A 19,524-nucleotide genomic window follows, 5' to 3' on the forward strand; every position below is an offset into this window, starting at 1 on the left:
GTGAATGCTATTCGAGCTGCCATTGTTCTTATTACCTGAATTAAACAAACAAGCAAACAAACAAACAAACAAAACAGCTAAACTGTTTAGACTATGCCTTCCTGAACATCAGTTTATTTTGAAAGATTTTCTACGTCAGAGCCATTGACCAAAAACATCATAACAATCTTCTCGAAATTCTTCTAAGGCTGGTGGTCATTGCTAACAATCTACATGTTTAAGTTCTTTCCAAGGGTGGTGACTGAATCATTGATGTGTTCCAGAAGCAATGCTTGAAAAATCACCAAGCACTATTAACTTTGACTGCTAATGATATGGCCCAGTGGACAGCTGGATCCCACTTGGAATCTTCATCCAACACATAAATTACAAAGGACATGAAGACCGTGAGAACAACCAGCAGAGAGAAGCTCCATAACAGCATCAAATACTCAGGACACTTAGTACTTGGGTCTCTGCCTTTCTGAAGAACACTCATGAATTTAGTCCTAACTAATTCAATGAGTTAAACGGTTTGTTGTTCTTCTTTCAGAGTTGAGGTTACCTCCTCTAAGATAAGTCCAGATTGTGTCAAGTTGACATAAAACTACCCAGCACAATTATTAAATTGATTACTCTATTCATTTAAGATGATTGAAAGGAAGAATAGTTACAAAGAAAAAGATTCAACCCAAACTTAAATTCACATTATGTTTAATTTATAAAATCAGATGGGAATATTCAGAAAGCAGTGACTCTGTATGCCTTTTCTCTTGAAGTTGCTTGCCCCCAGCCAGGGATGTTTCGGTATAAAATTGTATGAGTTTTTATGAAGGTTTTGATGAGAATACATATATTTGATAGGTATGAAACTAAACAAATCAAAATCCAGGGGACTGCCAAATGTCCTTGAAAATCAATTTTGTATTCAGAATTAAACTCATCCATCATTAATACTCCCCAAGTCTCTGTCTCTTCAGAATTATCCTAAAGTGTTGTTTATATCAGTAATGAAAGAACATAGTAAGAAAATATGAAAACACATTGTCAGCAGTTCACTGTGAGAAAAGTTGTTGATTTCTCCATATGCAGCTTCCTTGTGACTGTTTGAGTGGAGTGCCACAGAAATGTTAGTGGTCCCTCCAAAGCCAGACAGGAGCCAATCTGGTGCACCTCATATCAGGAAATTTATTCTATTAGGGTTAGTTCCCACACCCCCCATGCACCACCATCATGCAGGATGGTTTTGATGAGGGTGGAGCCCCGAATGTCTATCAGAAAAAGGCTTTAAAGTAAGCATCAAGCAGCAGTTAAGTGTGCAAGCATCTAGTTGGAAAGTTACTATGACCTTTAAGATAATTGGCTGTTACTGGGAGTCATATAATAAATTTCTTTTTGCTCCCCTCTGAATTGGTGTTTGTTAGGCAGGGAGTGTGCTTGTAACCTGTGGGTGCAGGTTTGTTTGGGAAATTACCTGGAGGCACTGGTCTTGTTAAGTGTGTAGCCTGGAAATGCTGGTCTTGTTGGAGATAAGCTTAGAGACTGGGTTTTGTTGAGGCTCACCTTGGAAACTACTGCTAGGTACTAGTCTGTTAGTTTAACTATTCTAACTTAGGTTAGTCAGGTTCTCTAAAATGGAGTCTGAACTTAAAAGACTTGGTCTCTCATGAGCATCACATCTCTCTCCTTAGAAAGACCCTAAGTTCACTACTGTGGCCCTCTCTGATTTCTCCACTGGTCAGCATGCTGCCTTTCAGAGTTTTCTCTGGGGGATTTTCAGTGAAACATAGTTCTACTTTATGAATTTGCTTCACTGGTGTTTATTAATTCCTTAATTTTATCCTTAAATAATTTCTTTTTTAATGCAGCACTACATAATCCTTTCTTAGGCCTTTCTACAAACTTCTATATCTCTGGTTGACAACTCTCAGGGTTATTTCTCAGAGAATGTTTTTATATTGCTTTTGCAGCATGTGTACATGTGTAATTATCTGTACATGCCTATAGTAGTCATTTATTAAGTTCTAAGAATCTAAGTTTACAGGACCCTGCCTCTCAGTGTTCAAATCACCTTAATAACACCACAGTAAATATCATGGGGTAGGGTTTTTTATAAGCTATATTAAAGAGATGCATTTTGTGGGTTTTTTTTTCATAGAAAACTAACAGTCAGCAGCTATCCTCTCTATCACACTGTCTATGAAAAATATGAGTTGATAGAAAAATTTTATGATCTAGCCTTTAAATACCTCCTCACTGTGGTCCAGGTTTGAGGAGCGATAGTATTTGAACTTGCCAATTCTATAGTGCTTCCCTTTGACTGTCAAAATTATGCTGTAACTCTGAAGAAGCATGCTGAAACTATCTACAATATTTCAATGAAGCATCCACAAGACATGAAGGCCTACATAATATCACTTGGTACATTTCAATTTACCTTTCAAATTGACTTATGTGTTTCTAATAATTTTTCATTGTTATTTCTATTGTACTAGATCAGATATTCTTTTTCTCTTGAGATCTGTTCTTAATTACATAGATGCTCAAAAATATACAAATACTTCATAAAACAGTTTTCTATATTGTTTCCACATTGTTATCTGTCTAGAGTTCATTAAAAACCATGAGGCTTTGTTTCTTTCACTGAAATGAGCTTGCAAATCTTACACTGACCAGTTTTATACTCCTGGGCTGGAGTGATCTTTCTGTTTTGGCTTGCAAAGTGATTAGACTACAGGCATTGCAAACTTTCCTGCTTTAGAAATCTTGTTCTTAAAGATTTTGCTAATTTGGATTTCTATCTCAGATTCACTTTTTTATGCAGTCAATAATTTAAAGATGTTACATCCAAGTTCAATCACAGACTAATAGTTAGACAAAAGCAAGTATGTCCTTATTCAATCAATAAATAAAATATATAATTAAATATAATTATATGTACATATATGTAAAATATCATTAATTCATATTTGCATTTCTGAAATACCTTTGGAAATTGTTATATATGTTTGTCCTCACTCTAATGCATTCTGTTCAGTATTGCCTGTCAGTCAGATTTTATTTCTGACATGAATAGCAACTAGATGGCAGTGACTTGCTCATGCTAGACTATGGGATGCAACTTTGCAACTTTAGTGTCGGCTCAAATATATTTTGGTTTCCCTTGCTACGTTTTCGCACTCTGTGCATCATTTGCCATCTTGATTCCTTTAATCTTGGAGGATGCTTCTCAGCTTCTACATGAAGTCATTATGTCTACACACAGACCTCCCTATCAATCTCTAGTAAAAATTCTAAAAAAAGAAGAAGGAGAAAAGAAGAAGAAGGAGAAGGAGAAGGAGAAGGAGAAGGAGAAGGAGAAGGAGAAGGAGAAGGAGAAGGAGAAGGAGAAGGAGAAGGAGAAGGAGAAGGAGAAGGAGAGGGAGAAGGGGGAGGGGAGGGGTAGGGGGAAGGGGAAAGGGAAGAAGGGGAAGGGGAAATACTTGGAAGTCGATATGTGTAGGATTTCTAAACAAATATGATTAATTCTGTGTAAAATCAAACCATGAGAGTTTTAAAATATTACAATATTGATCCTTTTTAACTGCAAAAATGTAAACTGGCAAACTCATCCTTAGTTTGCAAAATGAAGTTATAATCTTGTATAATGTGCAGAGTTGCTCTACATTTAAAACTTACTATAAAAGCATTTGTAAGAGTAAGAGTCTCTTTCATGTTATTGTAATGAAAAGTAATATAAAATGAAAATGTAGGTAAACTAATGGATAAAACAACACTATTAATTAGTGATAATTTGAAGTAATTGTACCATGGCATAATTGTAATACTAAATTCAGTTGAGCCACCCAGGGTTTGTTGGTGGATTTTTAGTTACATTGATTGATTTTTATTTACAATTACAACCTCCACTTTAATAATACACTTTCCTTTAGGAATTTGAAATCTGTAAGAGGGTTCACTGCATGCATGAATGCTGATAAAAATATACACAAAGGACCATATATTTGACAAATTCTTCTTTAGTAGAAAGAATATTACACTATGTCACATTTTAAATATTTGTAGTTTCTGTGAATTTAATAGAAATTAATAGAGTTTCTCATTTCACTTTTTATGAACATCTCTAATCTTATCAGTAATATAAAACCAGGCTGCTTAAGTCTCATTTCTGTATGCATTAAAGTTAGTATCACATTTTCCCACCAGCATGTTATTGTTACATAGTTCATGTTTCAGCTGAATAATATTTTATGAGATTCCTGACAAATGTTAAGAATACAAGCTGATACTTGTTTTTAATTTGTTACTTTACTTTTTGAGATTACAATATAGTTGCATAATCTCTATCTTTACCTCCCTTCAAAATTTCCATACCCCCTTTGCTCTTTTTAGAAACCAGGAGTTCATTTTTCACTGAAGTTGTTATATTTCTAAATTCATAAGTACAACCTGTTCAACATTACATTTTCCTATAGTACTACCGATATTCTTTTTTTCCCCATGAGTTTACTTATTCATTCACTTTACATCCCAAACACAGCCTGCCAATTCCCAGTCCTCCCTCCTACAAGCACCTTCCCCTACTACCCCTTTCCTTCACCTCTTAAAAGAGGAAGTCCTCCTTGAGTACCTACTGGGTAACTGTGTTTTTTAAAATTCATGACCTCATTTTTTCATTACTGTTACAAATATTTCTAAATATATAAATACAACATGTTCAGTTTCTATGTTACTTGTTTTCTTAATTTGCATAATATCATGTTTTTTCTTTTTGTTTTCTGTTTTATTATTATTTCTTTGTTGGTTCACTTTTTTTGATAATCCAGATTTTTTTTCCCCTTCTGATCCATCCTCTGACGGTTCCACATCCTAATATGTCTTTCCTGTTCTGCTGTCTCCACAAGGATGTCTGCATCCTACCCCCTACTCCACCATACTTCTAAACTTCCTGGGTCCTCCAGTCTCTTGAGGGTTAGGTGCATCTTGCCTGACTGAACTCAGATCCAATACAGTTCTCTGCTGTATATATGTTGGGGGGCTCATATCAGCTGGTATATACTGCCTGGTTTGTAATCCAGTATATGTGAGATCTTGGGGATCCAGGTTAATTAAGACTTCTGGTCCTCCTGTATACAGTGTCTGATCTTTCTCAGTTTCTTCCAGACTTTCCCTAATTCAACAACAGCGGTTAGCAGCTTCTGGCCATTAGGTGGGTGCAAATATATGCATCTGACTCTTTCAACTGCTTGGTGGGTCTTTTGGAGGGCAGTCAGGCTAAGTCAATTTTTGTGAGTGTTCCATAGGCTCAGTAATAGTGACAGGTGCTGAGTCTCCACTTGTGTTGGATCCCACTTTGGATCTGTCTCTGTACCTTCTTTTCCTCGGGTTCTTCTTCCTTTCTATCCCTGAAGTTCTTTCAGACAGCAACAATTATGGGTCAGTGTTTTGACTGTGAGATAGCAATCCCATCCCTCACTCAATGCCCTGTCATTCTGCTGCAAATGGGCTCTACAAGTTTCCTCTCCTCACTGTAGGACATTTCATCTAAGAATAGAAACAGGCAACCACAGGAGGGAGGAAGTTGGGGAGGCATGTACCAAAGGTAAAATATTTTAAAATACACCAATGAGGTTTATTTTGCTGCATCCTTTTACTTTTCCAGGCAGTATTCATATCTTTATCAAGATATAACTTCATGGCCGGGTGTGGTGGCGCATGCCTTTAATCCGAGCATTTGGGAGGCAGAGGCAGGTGGATTTCTGAGTTCCAGGCCAGCCTGGTCTACAAAGTGAGTTCCAGGACAGCCAGGGCTACACAGAGAAACCCTGTCTCAAAACAAAACAAAACAAAACAAAACAAAACAAAACAAAACAAAACAAAACAAAACAAAACAAAACAAAACAAAACAAAAAAATATATAATTTCATTAATTTCACAATTAACCCCATATTACTGAGAATTATGAATGACCAGTTGATATATCTGGAACGTGCATTCATTAATCCTTTCCAATTACCAGTGAGGCCTTTATACAGGTAAGGAAAGATGATTCTAAAGTCTAATATAAGTTTAAAATCGTTTTACAGTGTATAAAAACATACTAGTATGTTTATTTTTACTATTCTAACTATTTTAGTGATAAAAACTCATTGTACATAGAGAATTATGTTCTACATAAACATTTTATTTGGGACATAGCAGGCACATTTTCCTTCATCCCAGTCTCCTTCACTATCCTCAGCATGTTTTCCCTTGTATCAGTCCTACTACCCTCCTTCATTCCTCCAGTGTCCCATTTGATATTTAAGGGTATTTTGGGATTCTAGAAAATGCAAGTTATGGAAAACATGTATTTATCTCTCTGTGTATTTCTTATTTTATTTGGTATGATAATTTCTATTTGCATCCATTTTTATCAAACAGCATAATTTCATTGCACTTTGTTATTAAATAAAATTCTATTGTTCATATATACCATCTTCTTTTCCATGAATTCATTAACTGATGTCTACGGTGGTTCCATAACTTGCCTTCAAGGAATATTGCGACAATAAGCACAATTAAGCAGTTATGTCTGTCATATGTAGAGAGTTCTTCAGTCATGCATCCAGAACTGGTGTAGGTAAATCATATAGTAGTTCTGTTCATAGATTTCTTGAAATACCTTCTTATTGATTCCCATGGTAAATAGACTAAACCTACCCCAACTATTATTGCATAAGTTTCCTTATCTCAACACACCCTCAACAGCATTTGTACTGGTTTGTTACTGACTGAAGAGAGAAAGATGCCCAAGCTGGTTTTGATTTAAATTTCCTTATCATTAATATGCTAAATGCTTTTTATGTTTATTGGATATTTGTTGTTCATCTTTTGTGAAGTGTATGTTTATTTCATTTGCATGAGTTTGGATATTTAATAAATGTTTATTTGTATGTTCTAGACTTCAATGCAGTCTCTGGATGGTCTTTCCTTCTCTCTTGGCTCCAAACATTGTCTCTGTAACTCTGTCCATGGATATTTTGTTCCCCATTCTAAGAAAAAACAAAGTATCCACACTTTGGTCTTCCTTCTTCTTGAGTTTCATGTGTTTTGCAAATTGTATCTTGGGTATTCTAAGTTTGTGGGCTAATAACCACTTATCAGTGAGTGCATATCATGTGTATTCTTTTGTTGCTTGGGTTACCTCATTCAGGATGATATTCTCCAGATCCATCCAATTGCCTAAGAATTGAATAAATTCATGGTTTTTAATAGCTGAGAAGTACTCCATTGTGTAAATGTACCACATGTTTTGTATTCATTCTTCTGTTGAGGGACATATGGGTTCTTTCCAGCTTCTTGATATTATAAATAATGTTGCTATGAACATAGTGGAACATGTGTCCTTATTACATGTTGGAACAACTTCTAGTTATATGCCCATGAGAGGTATTGCTGGATCTTCTGGTAGTACTATGTCCAATTTTCTGAAGAACTGCCAGACTGATTTCCAGAGTGGTTCTACCAGCTTGCAATCCCACCAGCAATGGAGGAGTCTTCCTGCTGTCACCTCTTTGTACACATCCTCGCCAGAATCTGCTGTCACCTGAATTTTTGATCCTAGCCATTCTGACTGGTGTGAGGTGGAATCTCAGGGTTATTTGATTTGCATTTCCCTGATGATTCAGTATGTTGAACATTTTTTTCAAGTGCTTCTCAGCCATTCCATATTGCTCAGTTGAGAATTCTTTGTTTAGCTGTGTACCCCATTTTTTAATAGGGTTGTTTGATTTTCTGGAGTCCAGCTTCTTGAGTTCTTTGTATATATTGAATATTAGTCCCCTATCAGATTTAGGATTCATCCCATAAACAACCACCAAACCCAGATACTATTGCATATGCCAGCAAGATTTAGCTGACAGGACTCTGATATAGCTATCACTTGAGAAGCTATGCCAGTGCCTCACAAATACAGAAGTGAATGCTCACATTCATCTATTGGATGGAACATGTGGCCCCCAATAAAAGAGCTAGAGAAAGTCCCTAAGAAGCTAAAGGGGTCTGCAATCCTATAGGAAGAACAACAGTATGAACTAACTAGTACCCCCCACCCCCGAAGAGCTTTTATCTCTACTTACATATGTAGCAGAGAATGACCTAGTCATCCATCAATGGGATGAGAGGCCCTTGGCCTTGTGAAGATTATATGCCCCAGTACAGGGGAATGCCAGGGTCAGGAAGCAGGAGTGGATAGGCTGTGGATTAGGGGGCAGGGTTGGAGGATCGGGGACTTTCAGAAAGGAAACTAAGAAAGGGAATAGCATTTGAAATATAAATGGAGAAAATATCTAGTATAAAAATAGACTTCAACACGCTTATAAATGATTACTAGTAAAGATATTTCTCATGTTTTGTGGACATTCCCTTCGTTTGATTATTCTATTTGCTTCTCAGATCTGTTAAATCTTTGTGAAATCACTTTTTATAATTCTAGGCACTATTTGTCAGTAATTAGAGTTCTTTTCCAAAAGTCTTTGTCTATATTAACATCTACATCTTGAAATGTTTTCCTGACAATTTCTGTAAAATTATTAGAGTTTTAGGTCACATGGTCTTTTATTTATTATGAAATTGTTTATTCTACATGGTGAAACAGGGATGTAATTATATTAATTTATCTGGTTTATCCAGCACTACTTTTTGAAGAGGCTTTTTTTTCCCTCATTGAGAATTTTTTGGCATCTATGTAAATGTGACGGCCTATTTTCATGTCATCTCTTCTATTTTCAAAGACTCATGGGCTGTTTGGGGTCATTTTTTAAAATTTTTAATTTTAATTAATTAATTAATTGATTTTTGTTTTTTGAGACAGGGTCTCTCTGTGTAGCCTTGGCTGTCCTAGAACTCACTCTGTAGACCAGGCTGGCCTCGAACTCAGAAATCTGCCTGCTTCTGCCTCCAAAGTGCTGGGATTAAAGGTGTGTGCCACCACGACTTGATTTTTTTGTTACCAGGCTCTGTAATGTGTCTTCAATTCAAGTTCTGTTATACCTGCAGGTATAAATTCATACAGAAAACTTGTGCTGAGAGGGGATTGTTGCTTTGATAATCTCATGGCCTTGGGAACAAGTTTGTGGGTTGAATGTGGGAGAGTTTTGAGAAAAACGTCCTAAATAAGGCAAGCAGACCTTATTCAGCCCCATTTGTTGATGGTGAGCATGACTGAAGAAATAGAGAATAGATGTTCATCTCACCAGTTTCAAAGTAGTACAAAAACTCTTCTAGAAACTGGGCCAGGGGTCTTTGCGTATTCTTCTAATAAAGAATATAAAACCTCTGCCTTAATGATGCTAGACTAGTGCTTTTCAAATTATTGGTAAGTGACCCCTTTAGCGGACAAAAGGATATTTTTACAAGGGTCATATATTAGGTATCCTGCTTATCATATATTTGCATTATGATTCATAATAGTACAAAAGTTACAAGTATGAAGTAGCCACAAAATAATTTTATGGGTGAGATTCACCACAGCATGAGGTACTTTACTAAACGGTCTCACTATTAGGAAGGTTGTGAGTGCATGCTAAGCTTTACAAATTTGAATGAGGCTGAAGTAAGAAGATAATGGATTAAGTTGTTTGGTATAAGCTTTATTACAAATCTTATATTCCTGAGTCAGCACAAAAGTTGTTTGGCCATTTCAGAAATAGTTATAACCTATGTCATATAGAGGGCTAAAATTTGTTTTATAATGATTTGTGATGATTTAAGTCAACCATAAGTTAATTATGAATACATCTTTTCCAAAGAATAAAAAAGTTTACAGTACTACACAGTAGGCTGCCTAATGATTTCATGATCACACCATATCCCATCAGGGAGTATAATATAAACATGATCACTTAGTGCAAATGTGATTAAGAAAAATTAGTTTTTCACTTTTCCTCTCAGACCAGTTGTCTCCTTAGGCAACATAAATATCAACATTACAGAGTTTAGTTTTAGTATCTATAAAAAATGTAAATCAATTTTAACTACTATGCACATTTCAAGTTAACTGTTTTTATAAGTCTGAACCACTTTGAGTTATTCATTAAAGCAAAAAATTATGTGTATCACTGTGCCTAGAGATTATTGCATTTCAAGGTCAGGTAACAAGTCAGAAAATCAAAAGTTTGATGTTTATGTATAATGCCTTTGTTGTCTGGTATGTTGCTTGTGCAATTAATGGACAGGTATATGTTTTATCAACAGGCATATCATCTATGCTCCAAGAAGCCACAACAACTATTCAGGAGAATCATTCCCTGAGATTGATGATGCTCTTTTTATAGTAATAGCAAAGTCAAAGCTTCTTAGCCTTGGAGCAAAGTGAAGAGACAGTTTTTCATTACAGCGTTTACAAGGCAAGCTGGAGCAGGATGCCTGAGATACCGATCTGATATATATATATATATAATAAAAAAGTGGATGATTTATATTTAATAAATTCAGAATATATTTCTAAAATTTATAATTCAAGTAAGTATTAAAACCAACATGAACAGTCTAATAAAATTACACATTTGAAAGTATCAGATAATTATCAGAAATCTAATACAACCTTACCATATCTACCCTGTCATTTCAATGGAAACAAGTATCACTTCTTTATGGAGCACACCTGGGATATTTCACAAGTCTTCTCCAGTTTGGGGCCTAGATGCTCTCTGGTCACCAAAAGATGGGAGGATCACTGTAGCTATACTAGCTGATGAGTTCTAATCTACTCTCACTTCTTGTTAATCTCAACACTCTGTATTATAAAGTTTAATTATTTAGACTTAAACGTCATTTTTTGAAAAATGTATAAAACAAAATTTCACAACTAATAATTAACATTTGTAATCTTAGTAACTATGCATTTCTGAACAATTGCATCCTTTATATCAAATTCGATTATGGTCTTGAATTTTATGTGTATCATTTCTTTTTTTATATAGAATTTATCACACATCAATGTATTAATTACATTTCTTAAATATATATGATTTTGTAATTTTCAGTAATATCTTTTTATTTGTCATTGAGTTACTCTTGTAGCTTACCTGACTTTTTGTGGTACCACACTTATATGAGTAAATATCACATACTGTGATGAACTAGCAGAGACATCAGAAAGAGTTATAAGTTGTATCTGTACTAATAATTCAAATTATTCCAATCAGGAAAGGAAATTTTAGATATGTAGAAGGTATAAACAGTAGTAACTGTACTGACAATATATATCTTCCAAGAGCTCTGACACTTCCTACATACCCAACTTTATGCATGCTCTCTGAAAAAAAAAAAGAAAACCAAAATCAAAAATCAAAATGAACAACAATAAGAACAAAAAAACCAAACAAACAATAAGACAAAAAAGCCAAATCTTGTCAAAGTGCAAAAGGCCTACATACAGATTCAAGGCAAATGAATCTTAGACCTACAAATGGAAAGTTGATAAAAAGTCTCACCTCTAAATAAGGAGATATTTAAAATCAATACTTTCTGGGATAGGGAAAAGCAGATTACTCTAATGGACAGTCACAGAGTATATCAACAATATTCCAGTGCATGCCCAAGACCAGGAGTACTGGCTAAAAAAAAGAGACTCCTTGTTTTTTGTTTGGTTTTCTTTTCATTTTCATTAATTTTTCCATTTAAGGCAGTTAAGGGCATGGTGACATGGAAATAAATAAATACATACATACATAAATAAACAAACATATTGATATATGTGTTTATACATATGTATATTGATATATGTTGATATATGATAATATGTATACCTATATTATGTATATATGTATATATCATAAGTATACGCACACACACACACACACACATATATATATATATATATATATATATATACATTTATATATATAGAGAGAGGATGACATACAAGCATGCTAGTAATTAATTAAACGGCACATTTGAAAACTCTAGAAAAAAAAAAAGAAAAATGAAAAGTCCAACCTGGAATTGAAATACAAACAAAATAAAACAATACAAATAATCAATTAAAGAGGTTATGGACCTATAGATGGACCATCTAGAGATTATCATATCTGGGGATCCATCCTATAATCAGCTTCCAAACCCTGACACCATTGCATACACTAGCAAGATTTTGCTGAAAGGACCCAGATATAGATGTCTCTTGTGAGGCTATGCCAGGGCCTAGCAAACACAGAAGTGGATGCTCACAGTCAGCTATTGGATGGATCACAGGGCCCCCAATGGAGGAGCTAGAGAAAGTTCCCAAGGAGCTAAAGGGAACTGCAACCCCATAGGTGGAACATTATTATGAACTAACCAGTACCCCAGAGCTCTTGACACTAGCTGCATTTGTATCAAATGATGGCCTAGTCGGCCATCACTGGAAAGAGAGGCCCATTGGACTTGCCAACTTTATATGCACCAGTACAGGGGAATGCCAGGGCCAAGGGGTGGGGATGCGTGGGTGGGGGACTGAGGGGGGCAGTGTATTGGGGACTTTTTGGATAGCATTGGAAATGTAATTGAGGAAATTACCTAATGAAAAAAAAATATGCTTTCTTTCCTTGGGAAAAGTTTAGTCTTATAATTTTCTTGTAAGAATAAAAACAAATGAGTCAAAACTTAAGAGTGATAAGCTGAAGGAGGCAATCCCTCATAGGGCTCATTTAGACGTCTGTGTGGTCTTTCTGCTTCAATAATATTCAGCTGTGTAGCGATGTTTCTTTTAGATTTTAAAAATATAGCAGTAAAAGATGTAAAAAGCCCCTGGGAATTGATCTAATGGTCATAATGGTTCTTTCTTGCCACCCTCTTTTATTTTGTCTTGGGGTTCTTTGAATTTTTCATAAAACAAATATTTTACAGTTAAAAAAATAATAAAAGAAAGGGGAAGGGAACTGTGATCAGATTGTAAAGTGAATAAATAAATAATAAATAGAAAAGAAAATGAAAAAAAAGAGGTTATTTATTGACACAATGAATAAGTTTGACAAAACTTTGCTAAAACACAAATTAAAAGTCAGAGAGAAAATATACACATTCGCAAAAATAAAAATGAAAAGCAAAGCATAATGTTGGACATTAAGGAATTCCTGAAAATTATAAGGACATGTTTTTAAAAACTGGTATTACACAAAACTGAAAAGCCCAAAGAAATGGATAATTTTCATGATTTTTACCAATTACTGGAGTTAAATCCAGATCAGACAAGCAACTTAAATGTATCGGTTCTCCAATTTTTTTTTTTAAGGGTAGAGTCAATCTGAAATCCAAATTACATAAAGAGCCAACAAAGTTAGAGAATTACAGAAAAATATCCCTCATGAAATTGCAAAAATAATTAATAAACACTTTCAAAATGAATGTAGAAGTACATCAAAGTGATCATCCATCTTAATTAAATAAGCTTCATCCTAGAGGTGTAGAGATTCTTCAACATATGTAAATCAATAAATGAAATCATTACATAAACAAACTTAAGACAAATTCACATGATTTTGATATTAAATGTAGAAAAGGGTTTTGACAAAATTTAATGTTCCCACATGTAGAATGTCATGGATACAAAGACATACTACAACATACTAAAGTTAGTGTTCAAGCCCATATGCAATATAAAATTAAATAAAGAGAAAAACAAAAGCAATTTTCAAATCAGGAACAAGAAATCTTTCTCCACATTCTCCTTACCTATGTAGTTAAGTACTTGAACTCATTCCCAAATCAATGAGATTACTGAAAGACATCAAGTGTAAAGAAATTGGAAAGGAAGAAGAATTAATCATCTTTATTTGCAGATAATATAATAGTATACATAAGTGACCCTAAAACTTCCCCCTGGAAAACTGCTATAGCCTGTAAGCACTTCAACACAGTAGGTGGATAAAAAATTAACTCACAAAAATTAATAGTCTTTCTCTATAATAACAGCAAACAGACTGAAAAACAAACCAAGGACACATCATCTTCACAGTATTCTCAAATAATAGAAAATATCTTAGAGTAAGTCCAATCAACCATGTGAAAACTTGTGTTGTGGTTTTTGATTAAGAATGGCCTTGATAGGCTAACATATGTGAATACAGACTCATAAGGATGTGGCTCAACTTAAGAAGGATTTTGACAATTGTCCTTGTTTGAGTAAGTGTGTCCTTGTCAGAGGAAGTGTATCACTGGAAATGCAATGATGGTTCAAAATTCCAAGAAAGGCCAAATGCCTCTTCTCCTCCTGATGCCTATAGAACTCAACATAGAACTTTTTTTCTTCATTTAATAGATATTTTCTTTATTTATATTTCAATTGCTATCCTGAAAGTTCCCTGTACCCTCCCCTCACCCTGCTCCCCTACCCACCCACTCCCACTTCTTGGCCCTGGCGTTCCCCTGTACTGGGGCATATAAAGTTAGCAAGACCAAGGGGCCTCTCTTCCCAATGATGGCTGACTAGGCCATCTTCTGCTACTTAAGCAGCTAGAGACATGAGCTCTGGGAGTACTGGTTAGTTCATATTGTTGTTCCACCTATAGGGTTGCAGACCCCTTCATTTCCTTGGGTACTTTCTCTAGTTCCTCCATTGGGGTTCCTGTGTTCCATCCAAAAGATGACTGTGAGCATCCACTTCTGTAGAACTCTAAGCTACTTCTCAAGCACCATGTGTGCTGGGATGCTACTGTGTTCTCCACTCTGATGGTAATATACTAAATCTTTGAAGAAGTAAGCAATCTCAAATTAAATGCTATCTTTTATAAGAGTTTCAGTAGTCATGGATTGTATTAACAGCAAGAAAGTACTAAGACATCCTCTATTACAAAAGCTTTAACATGTTGATGAAAAAAATGAAGAATATATCAGTCTATGGAAAGAATTTTCATGCTTATATATTGATAGAATTAATACAGTAAAAATGTCTATCCTACCAAAAACTATCAATAGTGCAATTTCCATAAAAATTCCAACACAACTCCCCATACATATTTAAAGAACAATTTTTAGCTTAATATGGAAACACAAACACACTCCCCTCACCTACAATAATCCAAAGAAAGCAAAGTCAGAGTAGCTAAAATAACCCTGAATAATAAAACAGATGTAAGAGGTATCACCATTGATGACTTCAAAATTTGTGACAGCATATGGCACTACAGTGAGATGTGTTGTTAATTGGATTCCATGTATAAATCCAGATGCCTACGGGACACCTATAGACAACTAATTTTTGATAAAGTCAGAAATACACACTGGGGAAAAGAAAGCATCTCAACAAATAGTGCTGGAAAAACTAAATGGCTGCACTTAGAAGAAGAATCTAAATTGATTCACATAAATGTCTATGGGCTGTGTAGAACTGGAACATTCTCTTACTGACTGGGGCATTCTAGAGAGCTGGCCTACTTCTGACAGGTGGTAGCTCTAGGGAGAACAGGCCCTATGCCTGTCCCAGGTATAACAGTGAAGGTGGCCCTAGTGGCTAATCTGTGGTGAGTCACTCACGAGACAGATAGCTCAGAGAACTGACCCTCCTACTCTCTGTAGTGAGGTGGCCTGGATATGAAGGTGATGTTTTCCCCATTCCCCATTTGCTATCAGTGGTAGTTGGGAGAGCAGCCTCCTCACAGGGCATGGGAGCCTGTGATAGATAGCCCTGCCCCCTCACTTGCTGTAGTACTTAGGCATCACAGTGGAGCTGGGTTTGATGGCAAAGGCACAGATGAAATAATGTGGAGGTTATCAGAACGGTGAGATAGCCCATCTTCTAGAGGCTGCAGCACTTGGGAGAGTAGGCCCTGTGTCTTGACTGAGCAGAACAATACAGCTTACTCTGAAAGTGTGTGTGTGAACTCACAGATAAAATGGGCCTGAGGGCATGAAGACTAGAGCTGACTCTGACCTAGCTGGAGCAGGGCTGGAGTGCTTGACCTTCTGGTGCAGAAAGGAAGAGAAAGCTCACTTACCATTTCAAGTACCAAAGACCCATATACAAGGCTCTGAATTCAACCACCACTAAATCTATATCATCTGAGAATGACTAGGAAATTGCTAATCATGCTGACCCAAAGCTTCAAGATCTCCCTGCCCCAGGTTAACAACATGAAAATGGGGAGCAGTGTTAGTGAGAATGCAATTTTGATGGTGTCACAAAAGCCAGAGACCTGGAACAAGACCAATAACTCATGAATTGAACAGTCACAGGTGAACATGTGTGAACAAAGGGATGTAGTGATGTAGTGTGAAACACACTGTGACATACTACAGCTTCCATGACCATATATATATATATATTTGGGGTGTGTGAGGGGTGGTGTGTGTGTGTGTGCACATGTGCGTGTGTGTGTTGTTTTGGGGGTATGTTGGAAGAGTGAAGACTAGATATGGGCTGAAGGGGATAAAAGAGGAAGAGGGACTGGAGGAAATACTGTGAAATTCACAATGTTGTTTTTTTTTTTAAAGGAACTTCTTGAAACTGAGAAGTTTCTGCATACCAAAGGAAAACATCATTTAAAGTGGAAAACTAGAGACTGGGAAAATATTTCCTACAAGTCCTCATCAAATAGAAGGCTAATATTCAGAATATATAAAGAACTCAAGAATCTAGATATCAAGAAACAAATAACTCCACTTTAAAAAAAAGTATACTTCTAAACAGAAAATTTCAAAGTAGGATAATTAAATGGCTGAGAAACATTTAAATAAATGTCTAGTATATTACATTATTAGGGAAATATAAATCAAATCTATGGCGGATTGCTATGGAAAAGTGTAGACAATGTAGAAATAAGTTTTACATTTCCTCAGGAAAATGAAAATCAATCTATCTCAAGATCCAGCTATACTCTTTGGGTACCTATATCTGGGTGTCCCTTTACCCTACCACAAGAGGCAAATGCACAACCATTTTTATGGCTGTTCCATATAAAATATTCAAAAATTTGAAGCAGTTTATGAACTTTCCTACTGAAGAATGAATAAAGAAAATAGGCTACATTTACACAATGGGATATTCATCTTTTCTTAAAAAAATTCCCTTTTGGCAATAGGAGTGGGGGTGACTCTATGACTTTTTCCTGTTGGAGGAACCCATTTCTTCTAGCCATGCTTTGAGTATGCATGCCTAGTCTCTTTACATCTTGTGTTCATGTAACTTGATTTGGCCACTTGCTCTTTCTTATGGAAAATTGAGAGGAGTTGATTTGGAGAAGAGATGAGGTAGGAACACTGGGATAAGGGGAGGGAGAGGAGGTTGCAGTTACGATATACTGTATGAGAGAACAATGAATCAAATTTAAAATTATGAACTCAAGAAATGCCACAGGTATACTGATGAAACTGGAAAAAATATCATCCTGAGTAAAGTAACCCAGACCCAGTTAGACAAATATGGTATGTATTAACTTTCCTGTGAATATTAGCCTCTCATTTAATGATAAACAAACCGCAATCCATAGAACCATAGAAACTGGTTATACAGTAAGTGAATAGGTGGGGACAAATAGATATCATAAGAAAATTAAAATAGAATACATAGTTATGGGGGGAATGGTGAACACAATGGGAAATTAATTAGTGTTTAGGGAGAGAAGAAGGGGTTGAAGAAGGGAATGTAGGAAGACACAGCTCACAACAATGTCTTGTAGTAAGAGTATTATAGAAACACCACGTAATAAAAGCTTCTAAAAATATAAATACATATGAAGGCAAACCACAGGGAATTGGAAAATAATGGAAAAGTCAGAGTCCCACCTGACCATGATGAAGTAAAGCCCTCAGTACCAACATAGGTTATGTTAAGTTGAATTTTTAGATAAACAGATCCCATAGTGATAACCAAAACAACACATGCACTACCATGTCTATGGATTGCTCTTCAAACACTGACAATAAGGCTCGTGACTGAAAACAAACCTACACTTCTTCACTGAACCTGGAGATGCCTAGCTGATGCCTACAGTGTGCCTTAATTTCTATATTAAGTGTATTTTCTACATAATGTTACTTTGCATACTACCAAAGCAGAAATTTAATCAGAAACCCAGAAATAACCTTTCTAATCTAAAGTAGTGTCCTGCCTTCAAGATACATTAGTGCAACAGTGCCACAAAGTTTATAGGGGTAACCGAACAAGGTATGATTTGACTTTCCGTTTATGCCCTAAGACACAACACCTACACACCCCTGCTGCAGTTAACCTGAGACTTGATAGCCCCAAGATATAAGGTGTTTTAGTTAGGGTTTTACTGCTGTGAACAGACACCATGACCAAGGCAAGTCTTATAAAAAACAAAACAAAACAAAACAAAACAAAACAAAACAAAACAAAACAAAACAAAACAAAAACCAAATAACATTTAGTTGGGGCTGGCTTACAGGTTCAGAGGTTTAGTCCATTATCATCAAGGTGGGAGCATGGCAGCATCCAGGCTGTCATGGCGCAGGCAGAGCTGAGAGTTCTGCGTCTTCATCCAAAGGCTTCTAGTGGAAGACTGACTTCCAGGCAACTAGGGTGGGGGTCTTAAGACCACACCCATATTGATACACCAATTCCAACCAGGTCACACCTATTCCAACAAGGTCATACCTCCAGATAGTGCCACTCCCTGGTCCAAGAATATACAAACCATCACATAAGGTAATAACAAATACTACCCTTCGAAAAGTTTTAAATTAAAATTTAAAACTTAGCAATGAAATGACTCTTAATGACAATCCACAACAGTTGTAAATTAGTGCCTTGCTCAGCCTTCAGCAGTGAAACTTCCACTTGCAGTAGATAATAACAAAAACATAAACTCACAGCCAGATGTTGTGAAAAGATTGAGAGACCTTGGAACAATTACCTTTTTTAAATGGTGGGATACTTATATCAAATCTCCCTCATCTGGGATTTGCAAGTATATTGCAAGAGGAAGTAGAAGTAATATTTAATGGAGAGATGATGAAAGACACTAAGAAAACAATGATTTCTAAATTAAAATGATCTGTGCAAAAGTAATCCCAGAAATGTATGCAGCATTCATAGGTATACATGGGTCTAACCAGATGGGTTCCTAGAGTTGAAGGGAGAAGTGGACACATGCCCCTAACTCTAACCCGGAAAAAACAAACAAACAAACAAACAAACAAAAAAAAACCAAAAACACGAACCTCTAATTATTTAAGCACTTTTAAAGGTAAATGTAGTTTCCTCCAAGGGAGACTCATTGAGTAAATAAATTACAATTAAAAGTAGGCTGCATTCCCAGCAGTGGATGACCAAAAGAAAACAAACTCAAGGGTAATATTAGACTGTTCTTCCCACATAATTGGCATCAAGGCTTCTTCCTTATTTCTGTAAACTTATTTTTAAATTTTTTATTATGTCCATATGGGAGGACATGGATGGGGGAATAAGGTTGGGAATACAAGTGAGCAGGAAAGTACTAGGATGAGAAGAGGGAGGAAATTATAAGCAGTATATATAATGTAAAAAACATCTCTCCAATACATAAAGTAAAAAGTGCTTTAATGTGCATGTGCAGATTTGTATGTCCATATTTTTTATTTATT

At 35.8% G+C, this 19,524-nt stretch overlaps 1 pseudogene; it reads left to right on the forward strand.

Moving 5' to 3' along the window:
• The first annotated feature begins 1,212 nt into the window (after positions 1-1,212).
• LOC147002940 (glutamate carboxypeptidase 2-like) lies at positions 1,213-10,446 on the forward strand (annotated as a pseudogene).
• Positions 10,447-19,524: the final 9,078 nt, after the last annotated feature.

The sequence above is a fragment of the Mus caroli genome, unplaced genomic scaffold (assembly GCF_978045245.1).
Source record: "Mus caroli unplaced genomic scaffold, Mus_caroli_1 scaffold_8, whole genome shotgun sequence".
NCBI classification, from domain to species: domain Eukaryota; kingdom Metazoa; phylum Chordata; class Mammalia; order Rodentia; family Muridae; genus Mus; species Mus caroli.